Source organism: Eupeodes corollae, chromosome 1 (assembly GCF_945859685.1).
Source record: "Eupeodes corollae chromosome 1, idEupCoro1.1, whole genome shotgun sequence".
Classification (NCBI taxonomy): domain Eukaryota; kingdom Metazoa; phylum Arthropoda; class Insecta; order Diptera; family Syrphidae; genus Eupeodes; species Eupeodes corollae.
This window is the reverse complement of record NC_079147.1, coordinates 89229710-89252031: the sequence shown is the minus strand read 5'-3', so window position 1 is coordinate 89252031 and position 22322 is coordinate 89229710. Positions and strand designations below refer to the sequence as shown.

General features: G+C 36.7%; 1 protein-coding gene across 1 annotated transcript in view; it reads left to right on the top strand.

The window, feature by feature from the left end:
• Positions 1–22322, top strand: part of LOC129941702 (serine-rich adhesin for platelets) — a 426963-nt gene that overhangs the window by 151282 nt on the left and 253359 nt on the right. The window contains exon 3 of the mRNA XM_056050403.1: positions 22279–22322. The gene's annotated coding sequence lies outside the window, so the exon portion shown is untranslated. The remainder of the gene's footprint in view (positions 1–22278) is intronic.

Genomic DNA, 22322 nt, shown 5'->3' with positions numbered 1-22322 from the left:
AACAAATCGAAATGTCATTCAATTTGAATCTTAACATGACAGCTCCCATTCAGAACCCATGTTCGATTAAACTTGTATATCAAAATCAATGAACCATGGCCAGACACGATTTCAGAATTAAATTAGCATGCGAATTGCAGCAAATTCTTTTGATATCGACAAAGAGATATTCACCACAGCCTGCAGAGCAAAGTGAACGACACGGAGACGACGATTACGACAAACGACGACGACGCTCAACAGGTGGTAGCTTTTCAAAATATCGAATTCCAAAGCCCCATTCTGTCAATCGGTTCCAAACAAAGCTTCAACTGCCAGACAAACTAAAATTAAGGCACAACAAACAAATATACAAAGTCAGGAACACTAAATTGGAATCCCAAAAATTATGTGACTCAGGTGAGAAACTCTGGCCCAGCATTGCTCGGTTTTATGTCACTAGCTTGCACAAGTTAGTGTGAAACAAGTTGTGACAACCTCCGTTTCTTGGACCAGCAGCAAGTTAATTCTCCCTCTTTCTGGAGTCTGGACCGACCAAACGACACGATGTCAAATTTTATGTACAAAAAGCTAGCGAACTCTGCATGTTTCATGTAAATTATGCCATTTGTCGCACTAACCCGCTTGCACCCCGTTTTAGGACAGTTGTTTTTGGTGCCTCCGAAATCCGACAAGTGACGTTAAGCGCAAAATAAACAGCCTGCCCCGCTGCCGACACCGCACAACCGTCGAGCGAGTACGATCGCATGGTTAAGACTTCAAATTCAAATCCAAACAACGACGACTCGACGACGGGCAATATAGCGATACCTGAACCTCGTACTAACCCAATTCGAGACGCACAACATGGACCAAAGACGACGACGATGAACGGGCTAAAATGGCCGATCGACATATTTTCATAACTCAAAAAGCTAGACAACGATTGCGGCTGCGCGTTTTGAATGTTTGATCAAATTTGAATTAAGAAAAATTATGATCGTTTTTGGCGGAGCGGGCAGAGGGCAGCACTAACACAAGCCGCCAGGCTTGTTGCACCCAAAAAATACTGAGGCTTACGCTGACGCTGCCGACGAACAACCAATAGATCGACTGTGAAAATGTACGGTGCGCGGCGCGTGTTCACAGTGGCAGCAAGCACCAAGCAGCTTGCAGAGAACAGCAAGCAGCAACGAACGTAGAGCACTCTATTGCATTGAGTGATCCGTCACATAGAATGCGGTATGAAAACTCAATTTACTAATCCTGACCAAAGCCAGTTAAATGGAGAAAACAAGTCATCGGTGTTTTTGGTCTTAGACGGATCAGGACGGTCTTTTTTGTCTTATTTGGGCTTTTGTTGATTTTTTGGTCGGTTTTGTAAGTAGCTTTGTGTCCGATATCCCGGTACATGTTTGCACTACAAGAGTGCGTTTAATTGGAGTTGCATTAATCCGGAGTGTTATTAAGGGGGGTTTCTGTTTCTGGTAGATATAGATACCAGCAAGATGGTGCTGTTGATGGTGATGAAGAAGTATAGACAGCAGGGGGGATTGACTCCTTCCCCATACATAGATAGAGATACTCTTGTGACTTATGAGATGTGAGGTAAGTTTCACTTTTGATTTGTAGTCGAGCCTAAGAAGGCAACCGATTGGATTGTATGTTTTGATAGGTTTAAGATAGATTTAGAAGTAGGGCGTGGATGTGTACCTATGATTTATGTGCGGCAGCAATTTGTTTTGGCCTATATATATAATATCTCTTGTGCATGACAGATTGGAGAGTATGCAACGCAATGCTGCAGCTGCTACAATATGGGATTAACAAAAATGGAATTTATTGCACCCGATGAGGAAATAAATGTTTTTTATCGAATTTGGAATAAGAATTTTGTTTTTAGGTACGGTTGTCAAGATTGTGTTCATATAAGTTGCATACATTTTGTATACCTGCTGAAAGGGGGCAGTTTCTAAAGTCAAAATGTTTTTTTTTGTGTAAGGTCTGTTAATGGTCAACATCGTATATAATTTGAATATAAGCTTGATTAAGATTAGGAAGTTGGACAAAGGTTTATAAAGCTATTATTTATGCTGCGGTAATAAAACAAAAACGAATTTTTAAGCCTTCGAATTGATTTTTTATCATTGGATAGAAAACAAAACTGATTTCTGACCCAATCTGTTTTAGAGAAGTCTGACAAGTTTGTAGACAGCCTACAACGAGCAAGAAGACAAAATTCATGTTTTAAAAAGCCAAGGCTGTCAACAATGACAGTTCAAAATTTCTCATGGAGATAATAGTCCAATTGAATTAAGGATATTTTCCACTTTGATTGCAATTTACTGCACTCTTTTGACGTTTCATGATTTGATCTCACTCACTGACTTCTGAACCAATATTTCCAAGAGAACCCTGTCAAGTTCCTAGTCAGACTTCTTCTAAAATTCATGATTTAAAAGCTAAGGCTGTCAATGATGACAGTTCAAAATTGTTGATGCAAATAATAGTCAATTGAACATGACATTTTACATTTTTATTGCAGTTTAGTGAATTCTTTTGACGTTTCATAATTGTATCTCACACACTAATTTTTGTATCATTCTGTCTAAAAGAAGTCAGTCAAATTTTTAGGAAGACTGCTCCATACAAGAAGATAAAATTCATGAGTTAAAAAGCAAAGGCTGTCAACGACGGCAGTTCAAAATTTCTAATGCAAAAATAAATAAGCGACATTTTACATTTTGATTGAAATTTATTCAACTTTTTTGACGTTTTATAATTTTGACTCAATCACTGATATTTGAATCAACCTGTCTAAGAGAAGTCTGTCAAATTTTAAGGAAATCTGCTCTTAGCAAGAAGATACAATTCATGCTAAAGGCTAAGGCTGTAAACAATGACAGTTCAAAATTGTTGATGCGAATAATATTCAATTCGACATGACATTTTACATTTTGACTGCAATTTAGTGAACTCTTTTGATGTTTCATAATTTTATCTCACACACTTATGTTTGTATCAATCAGTCTTAAGGAAGTCAGTTGAGATTTTAGTAAGATGAAATGCATGCTTTAAAACCAAGTCTGTCAACGATGACAGTTCAATAATTGAATAAGTGACATATTTCCATTTTGATTGCAATCTGTTGACTTTACTAAATTTTTTGGATATTTCATAACATTATGTTACGCTTTCTCATAAAAAAGAAATGAGTAAGAAGAATTTAACTTTGTTGAACTTCAAAATAAGTTGCTTTAAAAGATGCCAATGTTTAAACAGCTTAAGAACATGAAAATTACTAGTGTCAACGTAGTTGAACAATCTTTAAAATCTAGTTGACAGTTTTTCGATATATTCGTTGAAATTTAACGTGGGTAGTAAACGGTGATTTTTTAAGAGCTTGAGAACTTTTTAAAAAAAAAAACGCATAAAATTTGCAAAATCTCATCGATTCTTTATTTGAAACGTTAGATTGGTCCATGACATTTACTTTTTGAAGATAATTTCATTTAAATGTTGACCGCGGCTGCGTCTTAGGTGGTCCATTCGGAAAGTCCAATTTTGGGTAACTTTTTCGAGCATTTCGGCCGGAATAGCCCAAATTTCTTAGGAAATGTTGTCTTCCAAAGCTGGAATAGTTGCTGGCTTATTTGTGTAGACCTTAGACTTGACGTAGCTCCACAAAAAATAGTCTAAAGGCGTCAAATCGCATGATCTTGGTGGCCAACTTACCGGTCCATTCCTTGAGATGAATTGTTCTCCGAAGTTTTCCCTCAAAATGGCCATAGAATCGCGAGCTGTGTGGCATGTAGCGCCATCTTGTTGAAACCACATGTCAACCAAGTTCAGTTCTTCCATTTTTGGCAACAAAAAGTTTGTTAGCATTGAACGATAGCGATCGCCATTCACCGTAACGTTGCGTCCAACAGCATCTTTGAAAAAATACGGTCCAATGATTCCACCAGCGTACAAACCACACCAAACAGTGCATTTTTCGGGATTCACTCCAAATGCGGCAATTTTGCTTATTTACGTAGCCATTCAACCAGAAATGAGCCTCATCGCTGAACAAAAAAAAGCGCGAAACACATTTCGAACCGAACACTGATTTTGGTAATAAAATTCAATGATTTGCAAGCGTTGCTCGTTAGTAAGTCTATTCATGATGAAATGTCAAAGCATACTGAGCATCTTTCTCTTTGACACCATGTCTGAAATCCCGCGTGATCTGTCAAATACTAATGCATGAAAATCCTAACCTCAAAAAAATCACCCTTTAGATGGGCTATTTGTACCATCATTTATGTAAAGGTACGTTTACCGTGATTGGTTGGGAAATATCACAAAATAAATAATTTTATTCATGTCGTAAGAGCTTCTGGAAAACCATAATTGTGTTCAACGAATTTTGCGGACAATAACAATTAACCAAATTTGATCCTAGGTAAGAGACATTTATTCATAAAATATTGTAGCAAAAATCGCCGAGAACGTAAGAATCGTGGAAAAAAAGAACCCTTGAAAATAAATAAAACAATTTGTAGCTTTAAAATAAATTTTATTTTTTTATGTATAAACTGTGATATTGGTTTGTATAGGATTAATGTGTGCTAGCTGCTTAAGGATTTGCCAGAAAAAAAGAAAACGCGTTTTATTTAACGCAGGCCTTTTATGCCATCTGAAGTCTCCACGAAAATTTCCTTTTAAATCCTGTAGTCATCTTCTTTGCAATAAACAGGTGTCTCTTTCTATCTCAAATAATAGGCCGTTCTCCTTCATCTAACACTTCGCAGCAACGATGTTTCTGATGAGTTCAGAAAAAAAGATCTGTTTGTGTTGTTTATTTTTATGGTGGACAAAGTCATTTTTGCAACAATATAGTTTTTATGTTTTTTTCTGTCAAATAAGGATTCGTACTTTGAACCAGACGTAAGAGAAATACTTTTAGACAGATTTGCAATGCAATAATCCATTATATTCTGCATTAACTTTATTTTCAATAGATCCAACACCCATTTTAGATAAGTTGACACTTCAGCTGTCGGCTAGGGTAAAAATTGAATTGACATTTTAGCGTAACTTGAACGTCAAGTTTTGTTCCTGTGTTTACATATACTACAAAATGTGTATTTTTTGAAATCTTAAATTTTCTGCATCGATTTATATTTGATTAATTTATTTAATTTCTTTTTGAACCGCGTTTTGCTTGCACTCGCAACATTGACTATTGTCCAAAACATTTAGATTTATATACAAACGATTCAAACTTTTGATAACATCATTTTAGGCGCACCTCTGCAGTTAAAACAAAGTTCGACTTATGGAAAAATGCCTTTCATAGAAAACTGATTGATGCTAATTCAACTTATCTTCTTCAAAAAAGAAAATCATTTAACGCTAAAATTGACTTTGATTTGACGTTTTTTAAAACTGTCAGACAGATTCTCTGGCTCAAGCTTCAGTAGTAGCTGCGTTTCTATTGTGTTAAGACAACCAGTAATTATTGAACAGAGACATCTAGCTTTCAAATGTCGTTTATCTCTTGAGATCATATCTAAAAATGACAAATGTCATCAAAACAGATGAATCCTCAACCAAAAGACCAACCCCACTTCTAAGATCAAGATTACAATTAAATAAAATTATTGTTTCGATATAGAAAATGAATAATGCATTAAGTTGTTAATGAATTACCTTACCATCTTTGGTATTTTTCATGTCCCCACAACATACAGCTTACAATTACTAAGCTTTTAAAAATACAGAAAAAAAACTAAGTAAAGTCCGTAATTTTCATTAGAAAACTAAAAAGTAAAATAAAAAAATTATTATTTAATCGAACACATTCCCACGCGGAAGTGTCTTAACTTGTTGGCGCCATCAGGCACGTAACATTCGCGACAATATTCAAACATCATGACAATTTCAATTTTCTTGTCTCTCGCTCTTTTATAAGCTTTGCGTTATGCGATGTGTGTTCAGTTAATTAATTGAAATAAAAAACATGTATCGTCCATTTCGATATAAAAATAACCTTATAAGCGCCTTGTGACTCTGCACACGAGCTCAGGCTCAACACAACTCAGCTTATTGTTATACAGTGCCATCTAGTTTTTGTTTTGTTTGTTTTAATTTTGTTTTCCACAAAATGCCAGCTTATTTTCATGCAAATTACTATAGACTGTCACCTGAATAATAAAACTCTTTCTAATGTCTTATGATTTAAAGATAAACTTTATACATTTGTAAATATTTATGTAAAAAATTGTGTGTGCAGTTTTTTTTGTTGCTGTATGAAAATATGTAAAAATAATTCACTTGCGAATTCAGCTCAAAACGTCAATTACAAGACACTATGCGTCTCCGAGACAGACGCTTAATAATAATTCATATGCATTTTTTTAGTTCTTGTTTTTTCCATCAGAGGCTCATTTGAATGTATAGCGGTATTTATTCACGCTCATGTAATTGGCAACAATTTAGCTCAAGAAAACTTGATCTATGACTTTATAGGCCACTAACGTGTCTTATGAGTCACAAACTTATATTTAAATAAAGTAATAGTATATATTAATCATCGTGTGCAATTGAAATGTAATAAACCATTTGCAATTGACACAATCAAATTGTAATAGATCATTTTGGTGCGTGTAGTAAATGAAATGGGTTGAAACGTCACTTTATAAAATACGTTAGCTCATTTCGAGGCTATGATCATACTTAAATTATAATTTAGTACACGATTTTAGTGTCAAACTGCTCTCTGACAGTTATGTGGCACTCAGACCAGGAAGTAAGTACAGTAACATGCATTTTTAAGTTTTCTTTCTTTTCTTTTATATCATCCTGATTCAATCGGAAATTCATTCGAGTGCATTGCAGTGAAAAAATATTTCCATTGCAACAAAATGTAATAATAATCAATATTTTATTGTGTGGATTACGTAATTTATTTAAACGAACTGTCGCCTTGTGTCAGAATTAATATTTTAAGTGTCATTGATTTTTGCAAATGTCACCATCATCATCGTCCACAAATTGACTGTCACTTATTTTAAATAAGTGCCAATAAATTGTGTATGTGTTTAAAGAGATGTCTATTTAAAGGTAATATTGATACTTTTTTTAGTCATTCAATTTATTGAACAGAGCAAAAATAAAAATAACCAACGTAAATAAATTGACTTCTTTACAAGAAAACAATGTTTGACTTTTTAAGCACAAAACGATGCCAATTGGAGGAGCATTGTTTATTGTTTATTTGCATAAATGTTTAAATGAATGTATTTAGTGCTTTAAAATATGGTAGTTTATATACTAAATGAAGACAGAAATGAATTTATGACTTTTATTTTGAACACATGCTTTATTAATAACCTATTGTTATAGGAGTTTATGTAAGAAATATTATGGTTTATTATATTTTTGTTTATTTTAAAAATTTAAATAATAATAGAGTGAAGTATAGGGTACTTTATATGACAGTTTAAATAAATCAAACAGAGCTAATGATTTATAGGAATGAAACTTATTTTGATAAATAAAATGATTATCTAATTCACACTAAGCCTGTTAATTTCGTTTGAACTCTTGTTATTTCTTAATTTGTATAAATAATGTCAGTTGAACCATTTCCTTTTAACAAAATTGACAGTTATCACTAAAGGCGACGCTTACTACATAATTAAAAACATATGCCTCATAATGCCTGATAATGTGTCAAAGAAATTTATTTTGACAGATAGCTACTTGCAGTTCAACAAAATGTCGTTTAGAGAGTAAAAGAATGGCACATCATCGTATTGTGCGTGTCTATTTGATTTATTTGTATACAAATTTCCATAAGTAGTCAAAATCGAAATCGAAAACAAGGTAATTAGAAAATGTCGGTTAAACAAACAGAACTATTTTTGCTTTTAGAATCTAGGCATATGTAAAAAGTGTAAATTCGATGATAATATTTGATATCTCCTTTTTTAGTCACTGATTATTAGACACTTCTTAGAAATTATTGGAAATAGTATGGCTTTGTAAATATCTACTTATACTGACTTTTGTTACAACGTTTTGAATATTCCTAAAGTTTCAGATGTAGTTCTGTCTAATTAGTTAGTTAAGTAGAGTTAACTAGAAATTTATAAATGTCATAGTTCATGATAGCCATGATGTCATGACTGATCAAAATCAAATGGGGTGGCGCAACAGTCCGTTGTGAACCAGGGCCTAGTGACTTACAACTCTCAACCATTCCTCTGTGCGAGTACTGTTTTCAGGAATGGGAGGGACCTACAATTTTAGGCCGAATCCGAACGGCTAGTTTGAGAAAGCACTTTTTCATGACAAGAATTACTTTTGAAGGATTTGTCAATTCCTCGCAAGAGGCAGTACCCGCGAAAATTATTATTTTTTTTTTAAATTAATGTGGCACTGGCAGGGATTGAACCCAAGACCCCTTGCATGACAGTCCAACGCACTAACCATCATGCCACGGGTACTGTCATGACAGATACTGTACGAATATTTCAGTGCCTAAATATGTCTCGTTGTCTGTCATTCTAGAGGAATAACTTATCCAACCCCTCATGAACCCGCAACCCTGACTCGTAAATGCTTACACGGGCGTCTGTCTCTGCCCAGCATTAGTCTGTTGTCTGTCCCTAAACATGGGATATCTGCAAATCCGGCTCGAAGGACCAAATTTTTGGAGGATTGCCTTTAACTGTCAATCACTTCCAAATAACTCAAAGAAAACAATTATATTATTCTTTTTGAACACTTCAGTTGATAGATTTTCTTTTTACTTTTAAATTATGTAGGTAATTTATTTAACTTTAATTTACTTTCTTAATTATTTAGTGTTGTTTGGGTTGTGGTGATGTCGAGAAAAGGAACGAATTAAATTTATGACATTTTTGCTGAGAAGCCGCGCGCCGTCAGAAAATAAGCCATAAGCCTTTCATAAAATAAGCCGTGAGCCAAACATTTGCTTAGTCTATATCTTAAGGGTGTAAACAACATGCTCAGCTTATACTTGAACAGATACAGTTGTTTTGCTTAACAACATCTTAAAATAGAGTTTGTGGGAAATTTTTCTTCTGTTAGGCTGCTGAGTCTATTCAGGAGCAATTTTTTGAAAAATGTTTGAGTTACTTGATTCAGTTTACAAAATACCTAATTTTTAAACTTTTGCAATGATAGTCTCAGTCATGTATTGCAATTGGATGTTCATATTTTGTCCATTACAGAATCCCATTAATAGACGGCGCGCGGCGAAAATAAAATGTCAATTTTGACCACAGTAAAAATGCCATCACTTCGAATTTTGCCACAATGAGTTTTACCTTCCATTCTATCTCTCCCACTTATGTCATCCATTTATAACTGCAAGTCTGATTACATCAATTTTAAATGGCATACATTTACATTTGTGTGAATAAACTGTCTAACTACATTTTGTGGACCGGTCACACTAGTAAAAAGTGTTCTCGAGTTAACCCTAGTCACACTTCTCCGACGTACAACCTACAGGCGGCATTTTGAAAGTACTAGAAAAGGAGATTTCTGGTTGATGGACCAGAACTGCAATGAACTTTACTAGTTTCGGGTAGCGCTGAATGAATGACATAAGTGGGAGCGATAGAATGACAGGTTCAACTAATAAAACCGTATTTCGTAGTCTATTAGTAATCGATATGGGTGTAGAGTTTTCTTCAAATTAATGAACAAGCCTACTTATTTGACAGATTCTAAGTATGTCGTTGAACAGAAAATGCAATTTTTGGAATGTTATTTATTATTAAAAAATTGTCAAATTACATTTAGACTTAACGACAACTATCAAATCTTGTCTAAGATAATCTAGTAAGAATATTGCTGCAAGTATAATCTCCAGTGTGTTTTTTTTCTTTGTGTACTGACATTCCGATTCTATTTAGGGTCAAAATGAAGCATATGTCATTCTGGCATGACATATACATATATTTATTAGCTAGGTTCGTTTACCGGACAAAATATAAAACACATAACTTGACGTATGAAATCATTTTGTTTCCGTTTTGTTTTTCACTAAAAGTCATCACGTAATTTTTTTGATTAACAACCATACGAGTAGGAATGTCTACATAATCTTATTTACCACTGCGGGAGATTAATACCACAAGAGTCTTTTTAGACAAAACAAAATAAAGGAGACCAAAAACATCCATGAGGTCTCTTCTCGACCTGAATCGTTCACATCTAGTATTATGAACGAGCCTAATTCCATCGACACCTCCATCAACAGCTTCTCAAAATGAAGAGTCAACAAAAGTGACAACAAGATGACACGTATTTTTTTATGCTCGTACAAACACACAAAACATCTTAAAATTAACGAGAAAAATAACAACAACAACCATTGACATTTTGGGTTTGAAAAACTATTTGAACGTCATTCTGGCTGTCATCTTTTACCACAGCCGCCGCCGCAGCAGAGTATTTGTTTTAAAACTCATAAACCGAATACCGACACTATATCCCTCAATAGAGTTTTTATAATCTTCATTGAGTCTTTTTAAGAAGCTTCAAAATACTTACCCAGTTTTAATGCCTGACTACCTCTTTTTATATTTTTGGGAAATGTTTAAGTTCTTAATTCAATTAAGAAAAACAAAATTTTAAAAATCAATCCGTTTATACTTAATGCTTTAAGGTGGAATTTTTAATTAGGGTCTGATCACAGTTTAAAATCAAGAATAAATAAAAACGTAAGAACCGGTATAATACCTTTATTTGTGGTAACAAGAAAAACTCATTTCAACAAAATATTGTAAGTTGTGACCTATTTGCTTGATTTAACGATTTTTTGTTTAATATAGGTTATAGGTACCTAACCTATAAGCTATTTAAGAATTGGAAGCTTTGATTATGGATCATGTGTGTTTGTGCTGTTAATAGTTTATAAGTCTCATTTATTGTATGTTAGGTTTTTATGCCTTGGAGATACTAAAATGAGTAAAGGAGTTTTAAGAAACACTTTCTTTAAGAAATAAATAAATTTATTAAAGCTTCTTGTTATGATCTTGTTTCTTACAAAGCAACATTTATGTATTTTTGTTTATACATAATTTTGTGGCTATTTTTATGGGAGAAGTTTTTTTTTAACACAAATTTATTAACTTGTTAAAAACTGGAAAAGGTGTAGGAATTTTATGATGAAGTTTTGAATTAATAAGCTGGGAGGCAAACTTGATATTTTTAATGTTGATCAATTTAAATGAACACCATGGTTACTTGTTAAGAGAAATGTTCATATAAGTTAATTTTGAAAGTTTTAACAAAGATGTTTTAGAGTTTATTACTTTTCTTTTTGAGCTTCAAGGCTAAAGTATTTCGCAATGAGTGTGTGTCCGTCCACTATTGACGAAATATTCACATTACGGCAGATCAGAAACTTCAAGTCGATAATCACCAACTCTTTATCGATTTTAAAGCGGTGTATGAAAACATCTACAGGGAAGACCTTAATAGAGTAATGTCTAGTTTTGGCATCCCTGTCAAACTTATCCGTTTGTGCAGAATGACAACGTCAGAAAAGATTTCACCCATGCATTTGATATTAAAGAAGGTTTGACACAAGGCGATGCACTCCTTAAACATAGTTCTGGAAAGAATTGTGCAAAACTCAAATTTCAACACTAGAGGCACAATCTTCCAAAGCTCCATCCAATTACTTGGATACGACGATGATTTTCACATCATTTTAAAATCAAAACTTGATGTCAGTAGTAAGTTTTTGAGAACTGCTATATGCTGTCATCAAAAAAGGACATTGAAGGCCGACGCCTTGCACAAAACGTCACCATGGACAACTTTATTTTTGAGGTAGTTAAGGACTTTGACAACTTAGTTGATTTTTCGACACAAGCGCTGAAGTTTAACGAAGAATAACGCTTGCAAATCACTGCTTGGACTTTGAAGGCAATTGCGTTGAAAAAAGGTCGATTGGTAGAAGATCCAAAATAACGTTTAAGGCGTCCGTTGGGCAAGTACGTATGGCCCCTGTGGTGCCCACGCAAGCTGTTCTCTGAACCTTCTTTAGCTTATTAATATTATAGGCTTTGCTAAGAGCAGGCCACCTCACAATCGAACTATATGTTAAGATTGGGCGTACTACGGCTGTGTACGTCCATAAAATCATCTTCGACTGAAGTCCCCACTTTTTGCCGAAAGTTTTGCTGCAGGCGTAGAAGGTAACACTGGCCTCTTAACCCGTATTTCAATATTAAGTTTCCAGTTTAGTTTAGGGTCGAGTATAACTCCCAAATATTTTGCACTGGAAGATAATGATAGGATTTGACCGTTGAGTCGAGGTAGCGTGAAGGGCGGTACTTTAGTTTTGGTGGTAAAGAGCAATAGTTTATTTTTGCTTTGGTTAACTCCTAGTCCACAACTCGTGGCCCAGTTGCTAACTTTCTTCAAAGCTGACTTCATGATTTCACTAATCACAGGGGTGTACTTTCCTAACACCAATAGCACCAAATCATGCGAGTAAGCTACCGCCTTCACTCCACATCTCTCTAATTTAACGAGAATTGTATCCATGACCAGAAGCCATAGAAGAGGCGAAAGGAAACCACCCTGAGAGTTCCCCTAATCACGTGTTTTGATGCGATTGTATTGCCTAGAGTGGCTCGAATCTTCCTACCCACTGAGCATGGAAACAATCCATTCTCGAATGAAGTCTTCTACACCGAACTTAACGAGTGATTCTTCTATTTATTCTGTAAGGACGTTGTTAAAAGCACCTTCTATGTCTTAGAAGGTGGTAAGAGTAAATTCTTTATAATGGATTGTTTGTTTTACAGTACGCACTACTTCTCTAATATGGTAATCAAGAATGCGCTCCAAGGTTTTAAGCACAAAAGATGTTAAGCTTCTTGGTCTGAAATCCTTCGCTGATTCGTGACCTCGCCTACCCACTTTCGGGATAAAAACTACTTTGACCTGTCTCATGGGCACATGTTTGAGAAGAAGACATCCTTTGAAAATTTGTTCCAGCCATGGAGCTGCCACATCATGCAACTTTTGAAGCATAAATGGCAGTATGCCATCCATGCCTTGGGATTTATGTATATGAAGAAAAAGTATTGATGGCCCACAAAATATATTCTCTGGTTATAACGGAATTGATTTGCTCCACATGAGCTTCTTTTAGCTCTGTGGTTTTAAGCGATTCGGGGTTATCACTCTCGTAACCCGGAAAGTTTGTCTTCATTAGTAGCTCAAGAGATTCGGTTGGAGAGGCTGAAATGAAGGATTACAATTTTCCTTCGATAAAACTTTGCTGAGCCTTGCGGAGTCCTTTATGTCTTCGATTGATTGACAGTATTCTCTCCAGCCCTGTCTTTTGGCTGATGACAGAGCTTGCTTGTAAATTTTAAGAGAGTCTTTATACGGTTGGTAAAACTTATGTTTGTGGCAGATATTGAAAATTGTCCTTGTCATTTTCCTAAGACTGGACAGTTCTTTCTTCCACCAAGAAGGAAGGGTTTTACGGCTATATTTAACTGGGCAATGGACTCTAAAAGCTTTACTTATAGAAGTTTTAAAGGTTTTCACCTTTGATTCAAGGTCTCCTATCGATTCAGTGAGATTCGGTAAGTTGCTTAGTTTGGAATTCGCAATTTGACTGAATTTCGTCCAGTCAGTTCTTTTGGGATTTCTGTAAGGTGGAGGGTTTTTTGACTCGAAATTAATTTGAAAAATAATCCACTTGTGATCCGAAAACGAATTCAAAGGGGAAACTCTCCAATTCTCCACTAATAAATTACGGTTGTTTACTAAAGTAACATCAAGCACATCCTCCCATCCATAATAATTTTTCGAGCTCGGAAAGACGAAAGTGGGATCATTGCCTCTGTTACAAATGGTCATATTATTCTCATTAATAAAATCAAAAAATTGACTCACCTCGTTCGTTGATCACAGAACTTCCCCAAAGTGTATGCCGAGCATTTGCGTCGCCTCCGATCAGAAGGTTTGCCTTTTTGATTTTAGCTTCGGTTATGAATTTGCACAACTCCTCCGGAGGTGATGGTGTATTATGGGCAGAGGAAAAAGAGGCCAACAGCAAACCCTGTGTATTCTTATCTTCAAATCTGACAACTGTCAGATCGGGATTGCTAAAATTTGGGCATAAAAAACCTTTTAAATGTTTCTTAGCTAAAATACAAGTCTTGATCTGCGGTTTTATAAAAGAGGTCGTATTGGTTGTCTTGGAGGCCTCACACCTTGAGGCCGTTTATCCACGGTTTTTGGATAACGCCAATGTCGAAGTTTTCCTCCCTTAGGAAAACTCTCAGATTATCTGAAGCGCACTTAGAGTGCTTCAGATTAATCTGGATGACCTTAAGCGCGTTTCTTAATTATTTTTAGCTGCAGAGCTGGGGCCCGGCAACTCGCTGGGGATCTCGACTCCGCTCGCCAACCTTTGTCGGTGTCTGTTCCCTAACTCTGCAGAATTTTAATTTTAGCATTCTTATGCCAAAACTGAGTTCGTATTCGGCCTTTTCGAGAGCCCCTAGACTCTTCTCGCTAATCCTCAGAAGGTAAGAGGCGCTGGTCTTCTGCGGTTCTTCTGCTTTAACTAAACCCCAATCGTACATGGGGACCAGCGGATTTTGCCTCTGAAGACCGCGGATCAGGTCCTGTCCGCTTGGCTTTATGCTCATGAGCGGCAACCAAATGCAAGCCTTCGGTTTTCTAGGGATGTTCTTAGCTGGGATAAGCTTGAGCTTCAAGCCCTCCCAGTCGTTGCTAACTTTAGCAATGCTTTCACTAAGGAAATCCCTAGAAAACCTGTCCGCACACTTAATTACCCTATGCCCCCTGAGCATTTCGCCAGAGTTAAAACTAGTGTAGGGGCTCTCACTGTTTGTTATAGTGTATGAAAACACTATCTCAGAGAGCTGGCCCTCGATAGAGTTCCACACGTTTAGCAGACCTTTGCTGTTTGTGGAGAGCTCATCCACAACTGCTACGTGGAAGTCATCCCTGACAACCTCACTAAGAGTACGCAGTTGCGCTGCTCCAGAAGATGGTGCTTTCACTTATACCTGAGATTTGTTTCGCTTAACGGCCTTTTCTCGGCTGGCCAGATGATTGTTGTATTCATCAACAACCTTCTGGTACTTTATTTTATCTTGGGCGTCCATCTCATGGATCACTCCCGTCTCTTCATTTTTGCCAATTTTGGCAAGAATTTGAGAGGCCGTTTTGAAGCGGTTCCTGAGAAGAGGGCCTTCTTTTGGTTCTTTTGGTTCCTCTGCTACTGCGGACATTACTTAAAGTAGGATCAATCTAATTAATTAGATATATAATACTCTGTACAAAAAGTTTAAAGCTAACTCTGGAGTGCCACAAGGTAGTCATTTGGGATCTATTCTTTTTATTTTATTTATAATCGATTTATCGTCTGTGTTAAAGCGTTATAAGTTAAACATAGTTATGCTAACGATGAAACTATTTGTCAAAACGACATGTCTGCTTCTTAACGTTGTGATTTGAAAACGTAAGAATAATCAAGAAGACAAAACACGATTTTCGGACTCATCTTTTTTAAGTTATTTAAATCACAATCACAATATTTAATAAAACAAAATTTAACAAAATTGTTCAGAAGTCAACGTTTGAAAGTCTGTTTGGAAAGCTTCTTCTTGTAGCTTTGTTAAATCTCCTTAAAAATGTTAAAAACGGACTTACGATGATTTCGAATTGTCGAATTTGTTTTGGAAAAATTAAGTAAAGTATTTTGAACTTAATTGTCCATTAATCCAACCACATGCATTAACTTTAGTTATAATGTTCAATTAAGTGCTTTTCCCCAAAAGTCAAAACCGCGTTGTCACCAACAAATATAAATACCCGTTTATATTTCCATTAAAACATTAAAAATACCAAACCGCAGTGGAGATTGAATTTTTATTTTGGTATTTAAAAATTTGTTTGAATTCCAATTGCTTCCTCTTAATCGTGACCAAAAAATAAACAAAAACCCACAAAACGACAAATCCCAAAGTCAATAAAAGGTCCACTGTTTTTATCTTAACAAAACACAAAATACAAAATATATAAAATCCAAAAACAAACAAAACAATACAAAATATTTTAATCTTAACACCTTTCAAGGTTCATTTCCATAATTATTATTCCACCTGCTTGGAAATTCTTTAGAAATACCATTTTCGAATCGGATCCCTGAAGGCAATGACATTATTACTGCAATAATTTGTTTTATTCTTTTTATTTTAAACTTAATAACGACCAAAAAATTCTGTAATATTTCACAAGTTCCAGTCAGACTTCTACGAGTATAATGTGCGTCATATTTTATATTTTTATTTTCTTGTTATTTTGTGAAAAGCTCTAAACGGCCAAACCGGCAGAGTTCCTATTCAAACCAGCTGTTCCGGTTTATTTTCTGAATTCCAATGACATTGTTGTTAATTATTTTCTATATATTTTTGTTTTTTTTTGTTGTTGGGAAAATTTCGAAAATTCCAACTGACATTTGACTGAAATGTAATATGACAGGTGAGATTAGTCGCCAGAGGGCACCGTGGGTAGTTTTCTTCAAATAGACTTTTATCTGATACTTCATTCCACTTGATCTGCTGGTCGACCTTGAAACTTTTATCTACTATATGGGTACCGTAATGCTACAAGAGAAATTCTCAGTGATAATATATGCTAATTACGGTTATTTAGCACTGCAACAAGCAAAAGTGCCGCCTATTTCCATCACAGCGCACTGTGTAAAGTGACAGCGAGAAGACTTGACTCTAAACTCGACTCGAGCTTAATACAGCGGTGGCGTGGGTCGTGGATAGGTGTACTATTTCAAAACAGAAGCCATCACCAAATGCAAAGAAACACCATATTGCTGCGATTCCAGTTTTGTTGTCGCACACGCCACCGCCGCGCCGCTTGCCGCCACCGACCATTTGATTTTGAAGTATAGTGTCGTGGTCGTCGGCGGTGCGGCGACGACGGCTCTTGCTGATGGTGTTGGTGGCGGTGACGGTGACGGGGTCGGCCGGAATGGCAAGTCGCCTGACTGACATACGATGACCGAAAAACCGCTTCACAATTTCAAGAGCTGACCATATTTACTAAACGTGATCTGACAATGGTTCCATGATTGGTTTCGTGTGCTCTCTGGCCGCGCACCGATTGTGCACTCGCATGCTGTGCACATATGCGCAGCGCACCACTAGCACTTGTGACGGTGACCAAGACAAGACGATGATGGCAACCGTTCGGCGTCATGTCGTCTAAACGACAGACGCTAAACGTACTGACGGCGACGACGAAGCGACGATGTTGAGGTTCTATCTTAGAGTTTGTGCCGAAAACACTTTCGGTGCGGATAGCTATGCATATAGAAAAGTGACACAACGGTGTTAGATTTGTGGACAAAGAGTATATAAGACTGCAGACTGCATTAGACAGCAGCAGGGTATATCTTTGTCAATTTAGCCTATTTTCGTTTCTGTATTTTGCAGAACTACCTACTTTTCGGTTTGTAATATGATTTGATTTTATTTGTGTATATGAAAGAACTTAGGAAAAGTAAATGTGGAGCGCCATTATAGAAATGAGGTCTTGAAGTCTTATGGAAAAAAGGTTATCACTTATCATTGGAAATAGAACGGAACAACAGAGTAAAGTGGAAATCTTATTTGTACACATGTCATGAAATGGGATTGGGAATGGGTTTTTGAAGATTCCGAATCTGCTTCTAAATTAAGCAAATAATCCAATACATCAAAAAGGATATAATGAGGGAAAATTAGAACTGATTAAGTTATACCTTATTCGTACCTTGTGCTAGATAGTCATTTAAGGCTCTGTCAAAAAATGAGTTCTGAGGTTAAAAAATGTGAAAAAAGTCAAGCAATTAATAAGTGATGAATTGGCAGACTTTAGATCCTTTATCCATCAATATTCGATTGACTTTAGGAGTTTTTCTTTCTTCGTTCAGATTAGAGTCTGAGCTGTCAAAAAAGAAATATCAAACAATTAAAATTACATAATTTACTAAAATTACTTTTTCTATTTTAATTTAAGTTTTGAATCATAGAAAATTATTATTACTGTAGTAGAAAATGATAAGTGCATTGACAAATGTCAAATAGTGACATTTAGGTGTGTTTCGAAAATAACTCTGAGCACTCAAAAACGGCTTTGTTCAGAAGATATTCAAAACATGCTTGGATTATTTAAAGAATTCTATTCAAGCTTAAGAAAAAAGGCCCTTTCTAAGAAGAAGATTGTTTTAGTTTCCCATAGAAAATATTTGTTATCAGTTTGTCGAATTGAAAAATTGACATTTATCCACGTTACAAGATCAGTTAAATCTAAATCGTTTGCTCGTGATAAATCCACGGGTGATCTGGTTCATCTCACCGAACTGTGGAACAAAGTTTTACATCGTTTCTCACTTACTTAAGGTGGTGCTACAGTCCTGTTTAAACTAGGGCCTCAAGCCCGTACAGCTCGTCGTTCCATCTTCTCCTCCACTCCCCTTCGATGCATACGGGACAGTAGATAACACGAAGAACTTTTCTCTCGAAACGACATCCGCTTTTGTCATAGTCCATGCTTTTGCACCGTAAAGTAGGTCGGGGATGATAAGGGTCTTGTGTAGCCACACTTTGGTCCCTCGGGAGAGGACTTTACCACTCAATTGCTTTCTTAGCCCAAAGAAACAGCGGTTAGCTCGAGTTATTCTGCGTTTGATCTCAGCGCTGGTGTTGTTTTCTGCGATTACAGCGGAGCCTAGGTAGACGAAGTCCTTGACTACATCAAAGTTACGTCTGTCGATGGTGACGTTTTGACCAAGACGTCAGTGTTGTATGTCCTTTTTTGACGACAACATGTAATTTGTTTTGCCCTCATTAACCGTTAAACCCATTTTTGCCGCTTTTGCCTCCATACTCACAAAAGCCCCCACGCTGAATCCTTCCGATTATGTCAATGTCATCAGCATATTCCAGTAATTGGACAGACTTTTGAAAGATAGTGCCTCTAGTGTTGACGTGTGAGCTCTTCACTATTCTTTCAAGCACGATGTTAAAAAAATCGCATGACATCGCATCACCTTGTCTAAATCTATTTTGATATCGAAAGGTTCTGTTAAGTTGTTTCCAACCTTTATGGAGCAGCGTGAATTCTCCATGGTCATCCTGCACAAACAGACGAGTTTGGCAGGGATGCCAAAACTAGACATTTCTCTATACAGCTCGTCCCTGTAAATGCTGTATATGTGTCCTTGAGATCGATGAGAAGATGATAGGTGTCGATTTAGAGTTCTTGGGTTTTTTCCAGGATCTGCCGTAATATTAATATTTGATCGACTGTGAACTTTCCTGATATTAAGTAGACTGATTCCTCTATAGTTGGTGCAGTTAAGAGGGTCTCCTTTTTTCAGAATCGGCCACACTATACAGAGGTTCCATTCATCGGACATGCTTTCTTCCGACCATATCTTACAGATAAGTTGGTGCATGCTCCTAACCAACTTATCTCCAGCTGCTTTAAAGAGCTCGGCATTCAAGCAATCCTATCCAGCGGCTTTATTAGACTTCAGCTTAGACATGGCAATCTTTTCTTTGTCTAAGTCGGGAGGACGGGATTGTTTGGTTTCGTCGTCTTTGTTAAATGGATCATCCTGCCCGAAAGCGAAATTTGGTTTGTCATCGCCGTTATACAGTCTGCAGAAGTTGTTCTTCCATATCTTTAGCATTGACTGCGGTTCCACTATGATGTTTCCATTTTTTTCTTTGCAGCCTTCGGTTCTAGGTTTATGTACCTGTGAATTTCGTTTCACCTCTTCATAAAACTTTCGAACTTCATTCCTGCTTTTATACCTCTCAATATCTTCGACCGCACGCTTCTCATGGCCTCTCTTTTTTCTTCTGAGGAGTCGGTGTTCCTCTCGCCTCTTCTGCTCATAGAGCTCATGAGCAGCTCTCGTCCTTTTATGTAGCACTGCTTTAAGTGCCTGTTGTTTGGCTGCATTTGCCTGCCGACAATCCTCATCAAACCAGGGGTTCATTGTTGGTAGCTGCTTGAAATCCAGCACATCAGAGGCAGCTTCTCTGATTGCAATGTTGCTACTGGTTTTCGATACATTATGTTGGCGGCAGAGGACTTCGAGAGAGGTTACTTGTAACTCGGTCGGAAAAGGATTTGGCGATCTCTTGCTCTTTTCCGACCACTTCCCTGTTATGCCTTGGGTCTGGAAACCCAAAGTGCTACCTTGGCTACAACGAGTTAGTGGTCCGAGTCGATGTTAGCTCCTCGGAAAGTTCGTACATCTATGATTCTGGAGCGTGCCTGGTGTCGATCGCAATATGGTAAATCTGGTTGACGGTAGATTGATCTGGAGAAGTCCAAGTTCCTTTGTGTATGTTGAGGTGTGGAAAACTCGTACTGGCTTCCATGACGTTTTCGTCCCGCAGCAAAATCTATGAGCCTCCGTTGTCGGAAGTGTTTTCGGGCAGGCTGTTTTTCCTGATTATTTCACCAAGGATGTCTTCCCTTCCTAGCTTGGCATTAAAATCGTCCAGGACAATTTTAATATCGTAGCTAGGACACTGATCATATGTATTGTCTAAGAGCTCGAAGAACATATCGTTGGTGTTCTCGTCTTCCTCTTCTGTGGGGGCGTGTCAACATATCAGGCTGATGTTGCCGAATTGAGCCTTGATGCGCTCATTGATGCACCTATAGCTCAAGACTTCTTGCCTAATTCTGGTTCCAATGACAAAGCCACATACAAATATGCTTTGTTGGTTTTCGTAGTAGCAGTCACCATAGTAAATATCGCAGTTTTTCATCCTCTTTTTGTCCGGCCCATCCCATCGTATTTCCTGGATGGCGGTGATGTCTACTTTATAGCAGTCTAGGGCCTCCGCTAATTCTTTGGCCGCATGTTATCTGTTAAGGGACCTAAAATTCCACGTGCATATCCGAAGTTCGTTGTCCCTAATTCAATTGCGTAGGTTGTCAATAGTAAATCCGTCCGTGTCCGAGGCTTGTTTGTGCTTCGGAAGTATAATTTTTTTACACGGGCAGGAAGTCACCCCGACGGCACAACCCTAACCTGGAGAGCCGGATCCTTATTATAACTCCAAGGACGGTAAGCCGGATAGAACCGCTTCTTACAGGCCTCGGCTCCGTATATGTCGAAGAATCCCTAAGTAGTTCAACCTTACTGGAACTGTAGGGACCACCGTTGATTCCATCTCAAAAATTCGTCGGTTGAAGTCTGGATAAGGAGAGGTGCCTTAGTGGAAACACCTCTCTCCCTTTTTCGTTTGCTGCCCTCAACAACTTTCCACTGGGGTTTGAACGCAATTTCCAGTTGAGGTACTAGGCACCCGAGAGTAGGAGTTGATAGACAGAGGTGGGTTTGGAGAAAAACCTGTGGACGCTTGTGTCCTCTTGAATGCACATGTCTACCATTTTTAATCCATTTTTGAGCACTTTATATTTGATTTGGTTACACTTGAAAAAAAAACTTATTTAAAAAACCGGAGACTGATTCAAAATTTATTCGGGTAATCTTCACAAATGACAATGTTTGACACGAAACAGCTGATTTGGAAAATGAAAATAAAAGCAGCAAATGAGGTAATGACTTTTTGAATTCCCTTCGGATTTTGTGATGTAAACTTTTCGTAATTCGTAGCGTAGATATTTTTCGGATATTTTCTACGAACGGATTTTGTGATAGGGCTGAATGATTGAAAAAAATGTAAAAACTTATACCTCGAAAACCTGACTTAAGGCATTAATTTTGATGTCAGATTCAAATTAATGCCATCAAAGGCTATTGGAGTAGTATATTTTATCAAAGTACTTAGTGGAAAAAGTCCGGAATGAATTGAAGAAACTTTTTCAATCTTTAAATTATGGAATTCAATGATTTCATAGTTTCAGATCATTAGTGACACATCCACCACTAAGAAATGGGCTTCAAATAATGAGATCATATTTTCATAACAACAAATAGAATAATAAATTAAGTTGATTTTACAGCCGTTTATATTTCTTCCAGCAAATACTTTTTTCTTCATGGCAAATAATACTTAGAAAACCCCCGTTTACATGCTGGCATATTATTGCCATTTTGTTGTTTATTTACATACCGGCTTTTCTGCCTTATGAATGTTAACAATTTAATAAATTTTATTCATTTTCTCAAGAATCAATTTCTATTAATAATTTTATTTTTATATTTCCTCTCAGATATCTAAATGAGTTCCATCAGTGAATCACCCCGAATGTAAAAG